The sequence below is a fragment of the Rhinolophus sinicus genome, linkage group LG01 (assembly GCF_036562045.2).
Source record: "Rhinolophus sinicus isolate RSC01 linkage group LG01, ASM3656204v1, whole genome shotgun sequence".
Lineage (NCBI taxonomy): Eukaryota > Metazoa > Chordata > Mammalia > Chiroptera > Rhinolophidae > Rhinolophus > Rhinolophus sinicus.
In genome coordinates this window covers 97,439,182-97,456,329 of record NC_133751.1, presented here as the reverse complement: position 1 = coordinate 97,456,329, position 17,148 = coordinate 97,439,182, and the positions used below count along the sequence as shown (strand labels likewise).

Below are 17,148 nucleotides of genomic sequence, written 5' to 3'. Positions count from 1 at the left end.
ATCGTTAGTAACAATAGTATTTTGCTCGTATATCAGTGTCCTCTGTGTGTTGTCTACACCTAGATATCAATTATTTAGCACTCACTATTGAGCTTGTACATTTTCTAGACTCTGATTCACATCCTTAGTTCCTCTGCCACCTGCCTCTTGATGATTTTCCCTGCTTATTAACAGCTCTAGGGGGGCATGGCCATAAAGGGGAGGCAAAACCCAAATAAATTTGTTTGTCATTATTAACTGAACATATAAAAAGGCTTTAGGAAGAAAAGGTTGAGTTTAGTGATTAAAATGAGATGTTTCAATAATTTTAATTTATTTTTTCTTTTCTTAATTCATTCACATTTATGCACTCTTCTTACTACTAAAGACTGTTTTCTCTGTTCTGCTACGTGTGTGTGTGTGTGTGTGTGTGTGTGTGTGTGTGTGTGTGTGTTATCAGCATAAAAGATACTTAGATGCTTATTGGCCCATTCGACATTCCAAAATTTATTCCCAAATCTGGGGGATATAAAGCAACGAAAAAAATCTAAACCAAAGAAACAAATACAATAGTAGGTGTTGAAATGAGATGTAACCAAAACAACAACAACAACAATAAAATTTAGTAGTACATAAAAAGGACAAAGTAAAGTGGTGTAGGCATGACCCAAGAATGAATATAGAATGGTCAGATGTAAGATGACAGCTCAGAAGCAAACAATCCCAGAGAAAACAGAGACTGACTGCTCAATATACATGCTAAAAGAATTGGGAAAAGAAAGAAAAATGAAAAGTATCCAGATATAGGAAGAAGTAGGAGCAGGGAAAAATGGATAACTGAAATGGCACTATGGTGGACACGTATTGTTTAGTAGGTGCCCAATATCCATTCATCTTATTCTGATCACTGTTTCCAGTTGAGCTATTTGGGCATCTGTTCTCCCTCCAGTCTCAGTTCTTATGGTCCCTGATGAGAAAAATGCTACCTTGGCTCCAGATGTGGCACAGGATCCAGGAGAGGCCAATCAAAACATCATTTTTCCAGGCAACAGTAATTGGTTTCCAGTGATGTCATGGCCCAAATCAGGCCAATCAGAGCCACTAACACTTATCTGGGGAAATTACATTGCCCTTTTAAGGAATCAGATTTGTTCTTTTCCACAGGATTAAGAATTTGGGGAGTTAAAGGTCAAGAGATGTTTCTACCATCTTGTTTCTGTGTATGAAGCAGAGCATGAAGCTAACACACAGAGGCTGGAGTGCCGCATCCTGACAACAGGACTGAGAAAAATCAAGACCTGCCAGACATTGCTTGAATTCTTGCCTAAACCAGCCCCACCTGAACCCATCCATTCTCCTGGACTTCCCAGTTACGTAAGCTCCCCCTCCCCCCACCACCCACCACCACCACCACCACCTTGCAATAGCTTAGACTGAGTTTTCATTGTACAGAAAAGAATCCTAAATAATAGGTTTTACTCATACAAATCTCTGAGGGAAAGAGAGATGGTCTCATTTTTGTCTGACTGACCAGTAGATACAGGTAGACATCCTGTCTAAGGAAAGTAACCAGCCATTCATTCCCTAGGAAGACCTAACCCAGCTCTGATGAGGCCATGAGAAGCAGGCTGTTCTACTGGGCAATGAATGCTCATGGTTTCACTTTCAAAAATTTAAAAAATGGCAGACTCCAGTGTGTGATCTCTTAGAAAATATCTGACACTAGTTTATCTAAAATTTTGTAATAGGAAATATTGACCTGTGAAATAATGTGGATTTGAGACTGAATAAAGAGGTGAATAAAATTGGGGGGCAAAGAGATGGGACAGTGAAATTCAGAGTAGAAGTGTGGGAAATGCAAAATTATTTCCATCCCTCCTATAATTGAAATCTCTCTGAACTTGGTAGTGTAACTGATGCCTGGAAAACATGGTAAATTTCACTGTGACATTGAAACTTGCTGAACTGAAACACTTTGCTTCCATCACAGTTTGAAATCATCATTCTAGATTTGAACTTTTGGGAAAAGTTGAACAAGACCAAAACTCTGAGTCACTTTGTGATAGCTCCATGCCAGGAAGCAATGACCTCTTCAGAAAAATGGGACAGTGACATCAGTTTGCAGTGGGTCACTAGGTATTAGTCAGGGTGGCAAGCTTTTGTGCACTATCCAGTAAGACACTTACTGCAAGAAATATGAGACCAGAACTCTAATTCTAACAGTGTTATAAACAAACCTATGCAATTAAAGCCCAGCGCATGACTGGAAGCAGAGATAAGCTAATAAGATTATGAACCAACTAAATAGATCCTGAAGCCATATGATGACATCATGAAATTTTAGAAGATACAGCTGGCTTCCCGTGATATTTTTGCAATTGGAAATATGTAGCATCTGGTCTTTCACTTATCATTCTTTGCTGAAGTAGTTATCATCTTAAGTTTCTCTTTATCACTGAGATGTGTTAAGTTTAAAAATAAAGTTGGGAAATTGTGAGAGAACATGCCATCCAATTTCAAGTAAAAAATAAGCAAAAATTAGTTACTGTTTTATAAACTAGCTCTTTATAAGAATGGGCGGTGCCCTGAGTCTTTACACTTTCATTAAGCAATTTTGTACTCTTGGAGCACCATTAACCTAGAGAAGGATTTTCTCTTATGCACGTGTGGAACATTCAATCATTCATTCTCATAAGCTTTCAGTATAGGGAGGTAGCGTGACATATTGGATGTTTGGTTCAATCCCAATTTTACCACTTATTGTCTGTGTAAATTAACAAATTACTTAATCTCTCAGATTCTAGTTTACTCATCTATAAAATAGGAATAACGGTAACTACTATTAAATGACACAATGTTTGTAAAGTAATTTGCACCGTGTCTGACATATATAAGTCCCAAATAAATTTTATGTATCATTAGTCACTCACTTAAATATTTATTGAAGACTAAATATGAGCCAGGCACTGTGCTAACTCCCGAGTAATACTTGGCCTAGAAGAAAGTAACACTCTCTTAACAATTAACTGGTCTGTAGGGATCACCTCTCACATTCTAGTTGTCTGATCCCCATATGCTCCAGTTCCTGACCCTTAACTAAGGAGATCTTTGGGAAACCCCTTCTGGCATCCAGTGTTAGAGATGAGAAAGGATTCATCCAGAGAACAATGTTAAGTGACACTTTCACAGTAAAAAAAGGTGTTCTAAAATTATATGCTATAATTAAAAACTGAATTCTGGGTGGCAGGAATGATGTAGGAGGAGGCATGATAATGTATGCTCCAGACCCATGGACCTGAGGCCAATCTCACTGACTCCTCCTGTGGCTTCACATCTATTATATCTTTGCTGCTTCTTCAACCCCTGTCTCTGTTATGCCTGCTGGCAATGTCTCCTTTGCTGTGGCCCCTGCCACCCCTGCCATATGTCTTGTCATCTCTAGTATATCACCTCAGACCTGCTTCCACTGACACTGCCTCTGTCTGATCCCAGGTCTGACAGAGTCCCTGCCTTCCAAGAACGCAGTCTAACAGAGGATAGGGCATTTGGAAATTCAACCACAATCAACCCTGGATGAAGTAAGTACTGACAAAGTATAAAAAAGATTATAAAGAAAAGTTTTATGTAGAGATCGGTATTTGAGCTGACTCTGTCTTTTGATAGACAAAAAAAACAAAATAAAATAAAAGGAAGACCATCTCAAGATACAGTAATGTCATAAATTTCTAAAAAGGTCATCATTTTACTGTTCTTTTAATAGTACAAAAACCCCAAACCAATGAAGGTTTTCAACATGACGATCTAGCCACTTACATCTTCTGAAAGGGCATATTCAGGTCAGGTTTTCCCAGTATGTATGTGTGAATGGCACTTCTGGTTTTGCAGGGTACCAGAAGAAGCTGTAGGGATAGCTATTTTGTCCCGTTTTTGTTCACTAGTTTCTTGCTTAATGTACTGCAGGTGGTAGTTACTAACACAAAGTTCATTATAATATGTGTGGGGGTTGGGGGAAGGATGCTGTGTGTGTGTGTGTGTGTGTGTGTGTGTGTGTGTGTGTACATATTATACACACATAAAATTTAAAACAGTAATTTAGAAACAGGAAACATTTTGAATTCTAAAACAATTAGTCTAATTTCTCTAAACTAACGATATATAGTGATGAGTTATTTCTATTTTGTACGTTATTAGCTACTGGATTTATTTTGTTTCAGTGCCAGAAGTACTGTGTTTTCATTTTAATGACCACAGGCTAATTCAAAAAGCATATACACAGGTTTTGTACATTAATTACCAACTCTTTTCATGATGACTTGATTAATATTAATAATCCTCATTTCCTTACCTGAGCCTTATAGTCATGGCGCCTTTGATCCCTAAAACATATAGAGACAGGACATGACTAAATGAGACAGTTCAGGCTCCTGGTATTTAGATATGGCAATGAGAAACCTTTAATGCCATCACAATAACATTTCTTATCTCTCTTCACCAGAGTAGAACACAACAGAGCATGAGAAATGCATATGCCCAGGTTTTAACAAAGAGCCCATTACCATGTTAGACTTAGCTGGCTTGCTCAGTTAACTCTGAAAGATCAAAAAACAGGCAAATGATCCAATGAGTGCACTTTATTGCCAAATGTTGTCCAAATTAAAGAGATTATTTTAGCAAATATTTCATTAGTCTTTGACTTAACAGACAAACCACTATTTTCCCTGTGAGCTTGTTTTAATCAAAATGGAAAAGGCAACAGATGCTGCTTGATAGTTTTCAAACCTATACTAAAATTTCTCCCACCATCAAATATATTTCAAGTTCCTTTAAAGGTGATATTAAGAATGCTTATACTCAAATTATATAGCTCAGTGCACTTTAGAGCTTTTTTGCTATTTTATGTCAATTCTCTTCCATACATCATTCAAACAGGATTAAATTATACATGCTTTAAACGTAAAATGTGTTGAAGGAGTGAGAGTCAGCCTGGCTTCCTGGAAAGATTAATTAAGCGTATCAGCTCCTTCCTGGGTAAAAGAACCTGTAAATTTGGTTCTCTGATGCAGGATTGAGCTGACTCCCCCAAAATGGGCTAGAAAAACATATTGATCACAGGTAGGGCTATCTTAAAATTAGAATGAGTTGTTCACATTAAGTGATTAAAGAAATTTGAAAATAAATAAATAAATAACCCCTTTATTGGCCTGTGGAGTGTCTCAAATTCCCACTCTTCAATTCTTCCATGTGAATTTTCTAAGACCTCTTCTAAGGAGTCTAACACAATAACTAGCCAACTTATTAATAGGGATTAGTGTATCTGAGACATTCCTATATCTGTGTCCACAAGAGATCAGGATTCTAGGAGAATGAATGAAATCAAAGTTTTTCATATTCATTCAAAGAATGAAACACTTGAGGCAAAACTTTTCATTACATCCTGGAATGTTACTATAGTAAACTAAAAATGACTGTGCATTTTGTATATATTCAATACCATATGCAATAAGATTCTTGTATGGTCAAATGGTCGCAGAAACTAGGTTTAAAGTAAAAATATGAGAAAATTTTCATTTAAAAAGCTACCTGATACCTCATATTTTCCCCTGAAAACTGGGAAGAGAAGATCTTTATTTGATTTTGAAAAACAGAAAATCTTATAACATTAGTATTTTTCTAAAGCATAATTTGTGAACTGTTGGATTAAATTTTTTGATGATTGAGTATAAGTGATAGGTAGCAGATTGGGAATTACAGTGTAGATCTATGAATATTCGAGAAGCATAATGAGAAGAAGAACGAATTGTTGGAAAGAGACTTGGATTATGCATGAAATGCCACAGTTCTATTGAGCATAGGGCCATCTCTATTCCTTATTAGCTTTGTGTCATTGGGACAAATTATTTAATTTGGGGGACATCAAGTACTTTACTTGTAAAATGAGAATCAATGCTTACCTGATTTATTTTATATTATTATGATGACACTCAAGAGACACAGGTGTGTAATAACATTTTGGAAGTTTTCAAGTCTTTGATTCTATGTCATATATCATTGATTCATCATTTGATGTTTTACCATCTTTGGAATGAGAATGTGTCTTACAATCACTGTCTGAGGGTGTCATTTGCCAGTGCATTTATGTCAAACCATGCCCAGTGGAAGTCAGCAGCTTGGAAAAAATAATCCCAGATAGTAGTGGAACAAAGTTTTAAGAACTGCTGCATTTCTAATACTACTTGATGGCCAAAAAAGATTAAATTGTGTTTAAAAAAACCAAAACATTGACATCAATAACTGAGTCAAAAAGTGATTCTTGGGAGACAGACTCAATGTGAAAATATTTTAAGAATGTTAAAGCATGTATTTCAATTATATTGTCCTTTTATTTATACATAAAATGGAAAACAATTTTAAAAATCTATATGTAAGTAAATGTAAACGGATTCTTCCAATAAATACAAGGTTAAAATTATATATGATAAGAAAGCATCGTGTCATTATTTGATTGCACTCGTCTTAGTAGTTATGAGACAATTAATGGTGTATTGGAAAGAAAATTGGCACATAAATCTACAAAGTTATTATGAAGTTTCACTAACAGTGAGTTAGAAAAAGGGTATGTACTGGTACCAAAAGTAAGGTTAGTACATTTCACAACTTTGTTTAAGGCTGGCCTTGATACCGCAGAAGAGATCATTGAAATGATAACAATCAATACTACAAATCGACTTGAAAAGTTCTGATGTGCCTGCAAGCAATCTGGCTATTAGAAAATTAAATTTTACCCCATGGGAAGAATCTGAATCTTCTACCAATTGAATACCATTCTAGCCTTAAACACTGACACATTGATAATCAATGAAGCATCCTGGAAGGGTAATAACACTTGCAAAATATGATTTGATGATAGGATGTTATAATAAGTAGCTTTATAAAAGTTAATCAGTAGGAATAAAACATGTTGGTAAATTCATCACTCATGATCTACTTCAATAATCACTTCTTCACAGGAGGACACCTTTTCTTGAACCTCCAAAATATGAACCAACACTTTCTTCCTCTATAACATCCATCTTAATCATATCTTTGTTAAAGAACGTATCAAACTAAATATTAGTTGTCTTCTCCTATGGGCACCACAAAGCAAGTAATCATGGTTTGTTTAGTTGGTATCAAGAGAACTTCATATAATGTACTGCAGGGTACTAAGTAGATCATCAATAAATAATTAGTGAAAGAATGAATATGTTTAGTCTATTTTGTATACAGGAATCACAAGCATTAATTTGTAGACAGACAGCTTGTAAATAATATTAGCGATGCTGTTACAATATTACAAGTCTTAATTTACGTGGTGTAAAAGATAATGACTGTATTAGAAACATTAGTTTGTTGATCTACTACATGCATTTACCCTTCCAGTTTTATCAGCCCTATTAACAGGGTTGGAAAAGTCAATTTTTATACTAACTGAACTTTCCCTCACCTCAACCTGTGGCTACTATGGCTGATTAGCCCAGTGGTAGATACTTGCCCATAAAATAAACAGTCCATTGTCTGGTCAACAATTAATCAAATTTTCTTTTTGGAGAACTGGAACTATAGACACGCTGAACAAGTGGAGAATGAAGGCACATTATTGGTGGAGCACCAGGATAAAGGGCTGTGGTATCCTGAGAGCTAGTGGGACAGCACTTTCTAAGATCTCATGCATTTTATACCTTAGAAGTTCCTTTTTTCTCAAATTAATTGGCATAGATTTCTCTTCCTTAACATTAATGGTGCCCTATCCAAGAATAAGTGTATTTTCTTGTATCCCAACAAGATCAAGATATAATGTACTGGTTACCAGTGGTTGACAAACTTCCAAGAGTTAGGCTACAATGAAATATGATTAATGCAAAATTTACCCCAATTTAATGATCTTTGGATATATTACCATGTTTCTCTGAAAATAAGATCTAGCCAGTCCATCAGCTATAATGCATCTTTTGGAGCAAAGTTAATATAAGACCCGGTATTATACTATATTATACTATATTATGTTATACCCTGTCTTATATTATATTAAAATAAGACAGGGTCTTATATTAATTTTTGCTCCAAAAGTCACATTAAAGCTGATGGTCTGGCTAGGTCTTATTTTCAGGAAAACACGGTGTTGTTCATTTAACAATCTAATATACTTCATGTGCTTCAGAAACGTTGGGTCTTGCTCTCTACAGGAAATAACCCTTGACCACTGTGGCCACACTGCTGGATGACATACTAAACACCACTCCAATCTTTCTCTAGCATGTATTTCTAGTTACTAGAGATCGGAAAGCTAAATTTTACATGCATTTCTCAGCCTCAGGTGAAGCTAGAGTTTCACACGTGTCCTGGTTTCTGCCAACCAGATGCATCTACATAAGATAGGGAAGGTGGCTAGATAGGGCTGTTTTGGCAAGTAAGGTCGTGGATGTATTTAGTTCTTCTATACAGTCATAAGGGAGGTTCTGGTACTTAGTCGGTATCTTCCTTAGTTCTAAGTGGCAGGTGGTGGACGGAGTTTCCACTGGTCTGTCCAATTGTGCAGCTGGATATTTCTCCTGTGCATTATCTAAGGCTTGTTTGTGGGTCCTAGCAAAAATTTTGTAAATTATCTATCACAGTATAATAAACCCTTTTCTGCTTAAACTAGCAAGAGTTAATTTTGTTTTCTGAAACAAACAGCAATGGCCTAAGTAGTAATTGGTACCAGAAATGAGATGCTGCAAAGCACAAGTAACACTGATTTAGTAGAAGCAGTTGGGTAGTGAGTGGTGAAGGTTTAGTTTTAATGTGGTAGCCAAATATTTGGTTAAACTGTCACTTGCTTACCTAAAATGCAGGCTATTTGCTGAGGCTATATGGGCTCTTTCTGTTAAGAGAAATAGTAAAACACATTTATAGTGTTGGTAGGTGGTGGTTCATTTTTGTATTTTTAGCAAAATCTTATAAATTAAATGAACTCACCTCTTAGTGGAAGCAGAGGTGGAAAGAAGCAAAGATTTACTAAAAGAGGCATCGTCTGCCTGTGCCTGCTAGTGACACTGATGGAGGCGCCAATGATTTGGGCTTTGTAGTGTTGAAAAAGTCATCTACTTCTGTACCTGAACCCGCTTTAAGCTGTGGCCATGAGATGACAGTCTCATGACAGGAGATAAGTCTCTTTCTTTGTCATAAAGAAGCAGTGATAGATATTGCTAGCAAGAGGTGGTGAATTGCTTTGCTTTCCCACCTACGCCGTTTATTTCACATGCTCTGAAGGTAGCCACCATTAATTTAATGGCCAGAGGGATGGACAGAGCACAGAGCCCAGTGATAGAAGATTAGAATCTGCAGGCTCAACAACCATATCTGGGCAAGACTTTTGGCTATGGTCATTTGTACATGGAATAGAATGGAAACAAATAAAGTCTGCTAAATGTGTGAAGAAATCTTCCCAAAGAAAACACAAACTTGGTCTGCAATAGCCTGTGATCGTTAAAACTTTAAACAACCCTGTGCCCCAATATTCCAAAATTGATGAGGTCTCTAAGAAGGGCATCCTCCTCTCTGCCAGTTGAGGAAAACTGACAACAGTGAACTTCCCAGGGTCAGATCCAGGAGCAACAAAGGACAAGGCATGAGGAAAACATCTGAGAGAAAGAACCAGGAGCTGCCGGTTTAGCCAACCAGGGAACTTCCTGCAGTGCTAGGGCAGGAAGTCCTGGCTGTTCCTGCTTAGTCAGTTTTGATAATTATTCTGGGATGGTGACTAATGCGTGTTTCTCATTCTCCCATTTCCGAATGGACAGGTTTATTGCAATGATCTTTTCCTTCTCCACCACTGAAAACTTAAATGTGCTGATGGCTAAAAACATGTCTTGAGTTTATTGGCTGCCAGCCTACAAGGAGCCCAATTTGGGCTTTTTGGAGAGAGCTTCATTATCACCCAGATATCTTAAGCAATGGATTTGATGCAGTAACAGAAAGAGACTTAAGTCTTGACCCCTTGGAGAAGGAGTGAGAATGTTCTATGTATGAAAACAAAGATGTGCATGTAGGATTGGAAAACCAGAGGCAGAGCAGGACAGAAAATGTTAATAGCCTACTGTAGTGGTGTCAAAATACGTCCACAGATTGTTTGATACACTTCCCTTCAAGATCATTTTCCCTTTAAGAGTGAAGTTAACTTAGTGAGTCACTTCTAATTAAGAGGAAAAGTGGAAAAGTGTGTGAATTAGGAGACTAGGTCATCAGGACACTGTTGCTTCCTCATTGCTTTTTCTAGGGTAGTGCACTCTGGGGGGAGCTAGCGGCCACATCGTCAGGGCACTCAAACAGCCTATGGAGAGGCTCCTGTGGCAAGGACCCGAGGCCTCCTGCCAATGGCCGCGGGAAGAAGTGAGGCCGCCTGTAAACAGCCTTCTTGAAATTGGATCCTCCAGCCCTAGGCAAGCCTTCAGATGACTAAAGACCCTGCCAATATCCCGATTGCAACCACATAAGAGACCTTGTGTCAAAACAATCCAGCTAAGCTGTTTCTGAATTCTTTACCTACCAGAAACTATGAAATAATAGTGTTTCTAATTTTAAGATACTAATTTTGTGGTGATTTGGAATGCAGCGTGAAATAACGAATACACCTACTCAATAGCATGTCTCTTCTTCTTGAGAAACAAAATCTTGATTTTATTTGCATATTGTTCCTAGCTAAAATATGATATATCCACATTTTCTCTGGATATAGCCAATGAGATGTTAGCAGGAGTTGTTGGATGGTCCTTTCAGGAAATCTCAAAAAGGTGTTAGACCACCTACATTCTTCTTGCCTGGAATGCAGATCTGATGACGGGAGCTCTAGTAGCCAAATAAGATCATGAGGTAACCTTGAGGAGGAAAACCAAGTGCTAACGATGACAGAATAGAGCAATCTGGAAATGATGATGACATCATCAAACCAGCCCCAGAAAATCATTTGTGGACTTTTTTTTTTACATTGAAACAAACAAACAAACAAACAAACAAACAATAAAACCTTCTATCTTGCTCAAGTCACTGTTTACTCTTCTCTCTGTTACTAGCAGCCAAATGTAGTTATTAGCTGATGGAATCTGGAATTCAATTTCTTGGATATCTGGCTTTTAGGAACACTGAATAGGAGTAATCATTTAGCTTTGTTGGAGTAGTTACTCCTATAAATTACTAAGTTATGTTTCTCACATAAGCCAACTTTGTGAGACATGAGTGGTATATGCTGTTTATCCAGGATTCTTTTCCCAGGTCACCTTTGGAATTTCTATTATAATTGGCATTGCTGAAATACCACACATACACACTCTCTGTATGGTGCACACTAAATTACTGACACTTGGGCTGTCTTGATAAAACTGTCCTTTACCCTACTGTACTATGTCATTTAAAAATCACAAAGCAGCCCAAGTTAATTTACAATATGGTTTTCTGGTTTTATAGATACATATCATTTTTTGAATTTTTGGCAAAGCATCTCAAGCAAAAAGAATTTTGAATTGTAGCATTTTAAAAATATTTACTGACTTTATTTTCTGATATACGTCAAAGTTTTGGGTATTTTTTTTTCCGAAATGAGAAGATAGAAATGTTATTTTGTGTCTATTTTTTTAAAAAAACATGTAACAGCTTTATTTACATATAATTCACATGCCATACAACGCACCCATTTAAAGTGTACAATTCAGCGGTTTTTAGTATATCCAGAGGGTTGTACAAACTTCACCACTATCAATTTTAGAACAGTTTTATCACTCCAAAAAGAAATCTTCTACCCATGACCAGTCATTCCTCATCTCTTCCCAAACTCCCCCTTAGCTCTAGATAATCACTACTCTACTTTTTGTCTCTATAGATGTGCATGTTATGGACATTTCATATAAATGGAATCATACACAATATGTGGTCTTCTGACTGGATTCTTTTACTCAGCATAATCTTTTCAAGTTCAGTCCTATTGTATTATGTACCAGTAGTTCATTCCCTTTTTATTGCTGAGTAATATTTCATTGTAAGGCTATACCACATTTTGTTTATCCATTTACCAGTTGACAGATATTTGGGTTTGGGTTGTTACCCTTTTATTTTATTTTTTTGATATTATGAAGAGTACTAATGAGACATTAATGTGTAAATTTTTGTGTGGGGGTAAAGGTTTTGTTTCTCCAGGATATATACTTAAGAATGAAATTGCTGGGTGATATGGTAACTCTATGTTTAACCTTTTGAGGAACTGACACTTTCTCCCAAAGTGGCTGCAACATTTAAAAATTTTCACCAGCAGTGTATCAGGGGTCCAATTATTCTGCATCCTTGTCAACACTTGTTCTTATCTTTTTCTTTTCTTTCTTTCTTTCTTTCTTTCTTTCTTTCTTTTATTATTATTATTATTATTATTATTATTATTATTATTATAGCCATTCCTAGTGAGTGTGAAATGGTATCCCATTATGGCTTTGTTGTATATTTCCCTGGTGGCTTGTGATATGGCGTATTTTCCCCTGTGCTTAATGTATATCTTTTTTGGAGAAATGTTTATTCAGATCCTCTATTCATTTTAAAAATTGGGTATTAGTCTTTTTATTATTGAATTCTAAGAGTTATTTATATATTCTAGATACAAATCTCTTAACAGATATATGATTGGCAATTTTTTTCCCATTTTGTGAGTTTTTTTCATTTTCTTGATAGTGTCCATTGAAGTACAAAAGATTTAAGCCCAATATACCTATTTTTCTTTTTGTCACTTGTGCTTTTGATGTCATATATAAGAAGGCTTTGCCTAACCAAGTTCATGAAGATTTATTTCTACATTTCCTTCTAAGAGTTTTACAGTTTAGTTCTTAAATTTGGGTCTATGATTTATTTTTGAGTTAATTTTTGTGTATAGTGTAAAAGAAGGGTCAAATATCATTCTCTTCCAGGTGGATATCCAGTTTTCCAAGCACCATTAATTGAAAGTCTATTTTTTCCCCATTGAATTGTGTGAACTATTAGGAGTGTGCATGTATTTGAGGGTAAAGGTGATTTTAGTTTGGTTTTTTGAAAAGGTAAACTACATAAGAATTTTGAATCTAAACAAATCTAAAAGAGATATGTCAGAGTCTATATCAATTTCTTTTGAGGGTTAAGCAATTGCACAAATTGCGAGTATACATCATTTTCTTTCATAGCTTTATTCCCTACAGAACCCTGAATTATTTGGGAAAACAGATATGTACTTTGCTTTAGTTGAAAGTTATCTGAATAAAATCTCTAAAAATTAATAGGTTCATGATTTACCCAACTGATTTATATACAGCTGTATGTTTGTAAAATCCCAGAAAGAAATTTTGTATTCATTTATGACAGTATTGCTTAATGAAATCTACATAACCCATTTCTACATGAAAAGATAAGATTCCACGTAATGTTTACTTTCAATCATTCAGACATGTTAAACTAACTCATCATCAAAACTGACAGGTTTTCCTTACCCTCACTAGGATTTCTTGCCTTTAGATCCCTAACTATGCTAGATGTTTTCTTATTTGGGGAAAAACAAGACATTGTCCACATTTGTATTTCATTGCAGTGTCTGCCTTTTTCTCGCACACTTTCGGCTGCTTTCTGTTGGTTAGTGGTGTTTAGCTATACTGTTAGAAAGACCACTCTATTTTCAGACTTTGTTTTAAGATCCAGTTTTCAGGATTTATTTTAGTGTAGAAATTGAGTGCCCTGGTTTTGCCAGTTCTTGGAACTCAAGCCCCACTGAAAGTAAAAGGCTCCAATCTCATTAGGGAAAACTGCATAGTAACCTGCAGACAGGGTGTCTAAACATCTTTATTTTAGTTCCTTAGACCTTTCTCAGTACTCAGGGCACTGCAGCACATCCTAACTGCTGCAGCTTCCAGCAGGTAACTGCCTCAAACAAACGATGGGGTGGAATTTACAGTCCTCAAGTAACTGGGTAGGGAGACTTGAAGAGCAAAACCCTGGGCCTCTATAGCCAGGAAAATGCTTGACAAGAATTAGCATAGTGGTAGTTCTGTGTTCTAGGGAAGACCATTTTTTTAAAAAGCTTATTCAACCCCAAATGTATAGTGCTTTATTTCTATCATATAGCCAGTTTACATTTTCAGTCCACCACCAGAGTTACTGGAAACAGTAGTTGTGTCTACAATATGGTTAATGAGCACACAGTACATAAAATATAAACATTGCTGCTTCTCTAATTGGCATAAAAGCCTAGATGCAAGAAAGTAGTCTTTATAACATAGGGTAGCTAAACACCAGTAACCAACAAATAAAACCTGAGGTTTAACAAGATTTAGATTTTCATTTTAAAAAATGTCCTTTAACGGTACTATTAAAGATTTCATTCATTCTCTAGAGCTGTGCTGTCCAACACAGCAGCAATTAGCTACATGTGGCCATTGAGCATTTCAATGTGACTAGTCCAAATCGAGATGTGCTAGAGGTGTAAAAGCCACACTGGAGTTTGAAAACTTAGTGTAAATAAAAGAATGCAAAATAGCTAATGAATAATTTTTATGTTGTGTACACATTGAAATAATACTTTTGACATATTGGATTAAATACAATATGTTATTAAAATTAATTTTACCTTTTTATTTGTATTTTGAAATGTAGCTACTAGAAAATTTAAAAGTACATATGTAGCTTACATTTGTGGCTCAGTCTATATTTTTATTAAACTGTGCTTCTCTCGAGGCTGAGACTACATCAGTGTAACTACACTGGAATTCGACCTGTACTTGTATATATTTTTGTCAGTTGTCATAGTTCATTAGTCACTAGTTCAAAGTTTATAATGTGGGTTCAGTACTTCTGAATATATATTTTTGTTTTCTTCACACTGTTCTACTGTTAAACGGTGTTTGCCCTCTCCTGAGGACCCCTTTCCCACTTTGCCTACTTGGCAAATTCTTCTTACCTTTTAATAGTCAGTTGAAGCATTATTTTCTCTGTAAAATTTTCTCTGAACTCCCTCGTTCCACACCTGTACCCCAAGTAGAAGTAAATACTCTGTCCTCTGGGATAAGACAGTATCTTGCCCAATATCTACGAAATGCCTACTGTTTGCTGAGCACAGTGATAGGTGGTCGAGGTATCCAAATGTGAATGAGAGCGATATGGACCCTGCGCCTGTAGTGTTTGCATTTAGAGTGGGATACAGACATGTAAACACCAGGTCACAAAACGATGTGGAAAATGCTCTTACAGGAGAGATCAGGGAGCACATATATACAAAGCTCTCCCAGATTACTTCTTTGTGGATAAACATAGTGAGCCTGCACTGTAAGTATTTGATCCCTTAGGAACTTTGGTTCACAAAATACTCATGTTTTTAGGTATATAAACTGAAGGACATCTTTTTCACATCACAACTGGTTAAAATGAGAATTGTCTTTAAAACACAAATTACTGGGAGGGGGTTGGGAGCCTGGGTCAAACAAGTGAAGGGATTAAGAAATACAAATTGGCAGTTATAAAATAGTCATGGGGATGTAAAGTACAGCATAGGGAATATGGTCAATAACATTATAATAACTGTGTATGGTGTTAGGGGGGTACTAGACTTATTGGGGGGGATCACTTTGTAAACTATATAAATGTCTAACCACTATGCTGTACACCTGAAACTAACATGATATTGAATGTTGAATGGCAACTGTAATTGAAAAAAATAAAAAATAAAAATACAAATTACTGAACAGGCATTCTTATATTACATATATGCCCCAGTATCCTTGCAATGACTCTCCTAGCCAGGAAATTCAGGTATTATTTTTTTAAAAAAACAAAGAACAGTAACAAAAATGGCTCCAATTAGCATGATTAAGTAAAAATGAATTCCACAAAAGGTGTGCAATTTATTTAACATTAATACACTATCAAAAAGAGATCAAGATTTCAGTGATTGGATTTCTGTGGAGTTGAGAGGATAGATTGATAATAAGAGGTGAATAGTGCTGTTAAGTCATGTGACAAATGGCAGTAGACTTTTTTACATGAGTGTTGAAGGGCAGGACTAATGCTTGGCTTGTTGGGTTAATTGTGTAACCTCACTCATTAGGAGGTTGTTTATCTACCAATCTCAATGATCCAAAACCTAGTTAGGAAGAAAAAAAAAATGTTTTTCAAAGCAACATTTGAGCAGTCCAAGTATCTATCCCAAAGTCTATGCACTAAGGTTCACGTGCCTTACTCCTTGGTGAGCTGCACAGAACCTATTTAGTTTTACTTTAGATTGAATTGTGACAAGTGAGGCTATCTGGATTTCCCAGTCTGCAGCAGACTAGAAGCTCTGCAAATCGGAAGAGGAAGAGAATATTAGAGACAGACGTGTGCTGGCAACACAGAAAGGACAACAGATTGTTGGTTAGTGAAGGGGGAGAGAGAGGCAGAGGTAATCACTAGGTCAGTGTCCTGGAGTCCTTTCCTGTAGCCATTGGTAGCTCACATACCTCCTGGGAGCATCCCTAACACCTAGGAAGAAGCCTTAGCGCACATTGAATGGGAACTTGATGTATTTGTTGAACGCAGTAGAACCTACTACAATAAATACTTTTTATAAAATTAACCCTGAATTTTCAAGAAAAAGAAAAGAAGTCCAGTAAATTGCTTAAGAGAAACATTGATAATACACATTATAAAATCTTTGTATAAGTTAAAAAGAATTAAAAAAAAAAAAAAAAGTGCCGCCTTAGAGGGCCAAGCTCTAATTATGCTGATCATCACGTAATTGGAACAGTTTGCATCATTCCTGGATGAGGGATGTACTATACACAGCAGAGTTAGCACGAAGCTCCCTTGAGCAGTTTTCAAACTGTGGTATATGCAAATAATAAGATATCACATGAGGTTTAAACTATATAGGATCACAACAGATTGCAGTTGAATCACTAGGTGATGTAAAAGATTGTTCTAAAATTCACCATCACCATTAAGCGGAGTACTCCTACTATGTGCCTAACACTGTACTACTAGGTGCTGGATTTATTAAGCATTAATTTGAAAAATTGCTTTCACTTTTAAGATTGTGAAGATATTCCAAAACTCTCATTCATATTTTTAAAGGGTAAATGAAATTTTAAATGCACAATACAGCCATTACATAACAGGCATAGA

General features: G+C 36.2%; 1 long non-coding RNA gene across 1 annotated transcript in view; it reads right to left on the bottom strand.

Moving 5' to 3' along the window:
* LOC141571710 (uncharacterized) overlaps positions 1-17,148 on the bottom strand; it is a 286,203-nt gene that overhangs the window by 266,572 nt on the left and 2,483 nt on the right. The window lies entirely within an intron of this gene.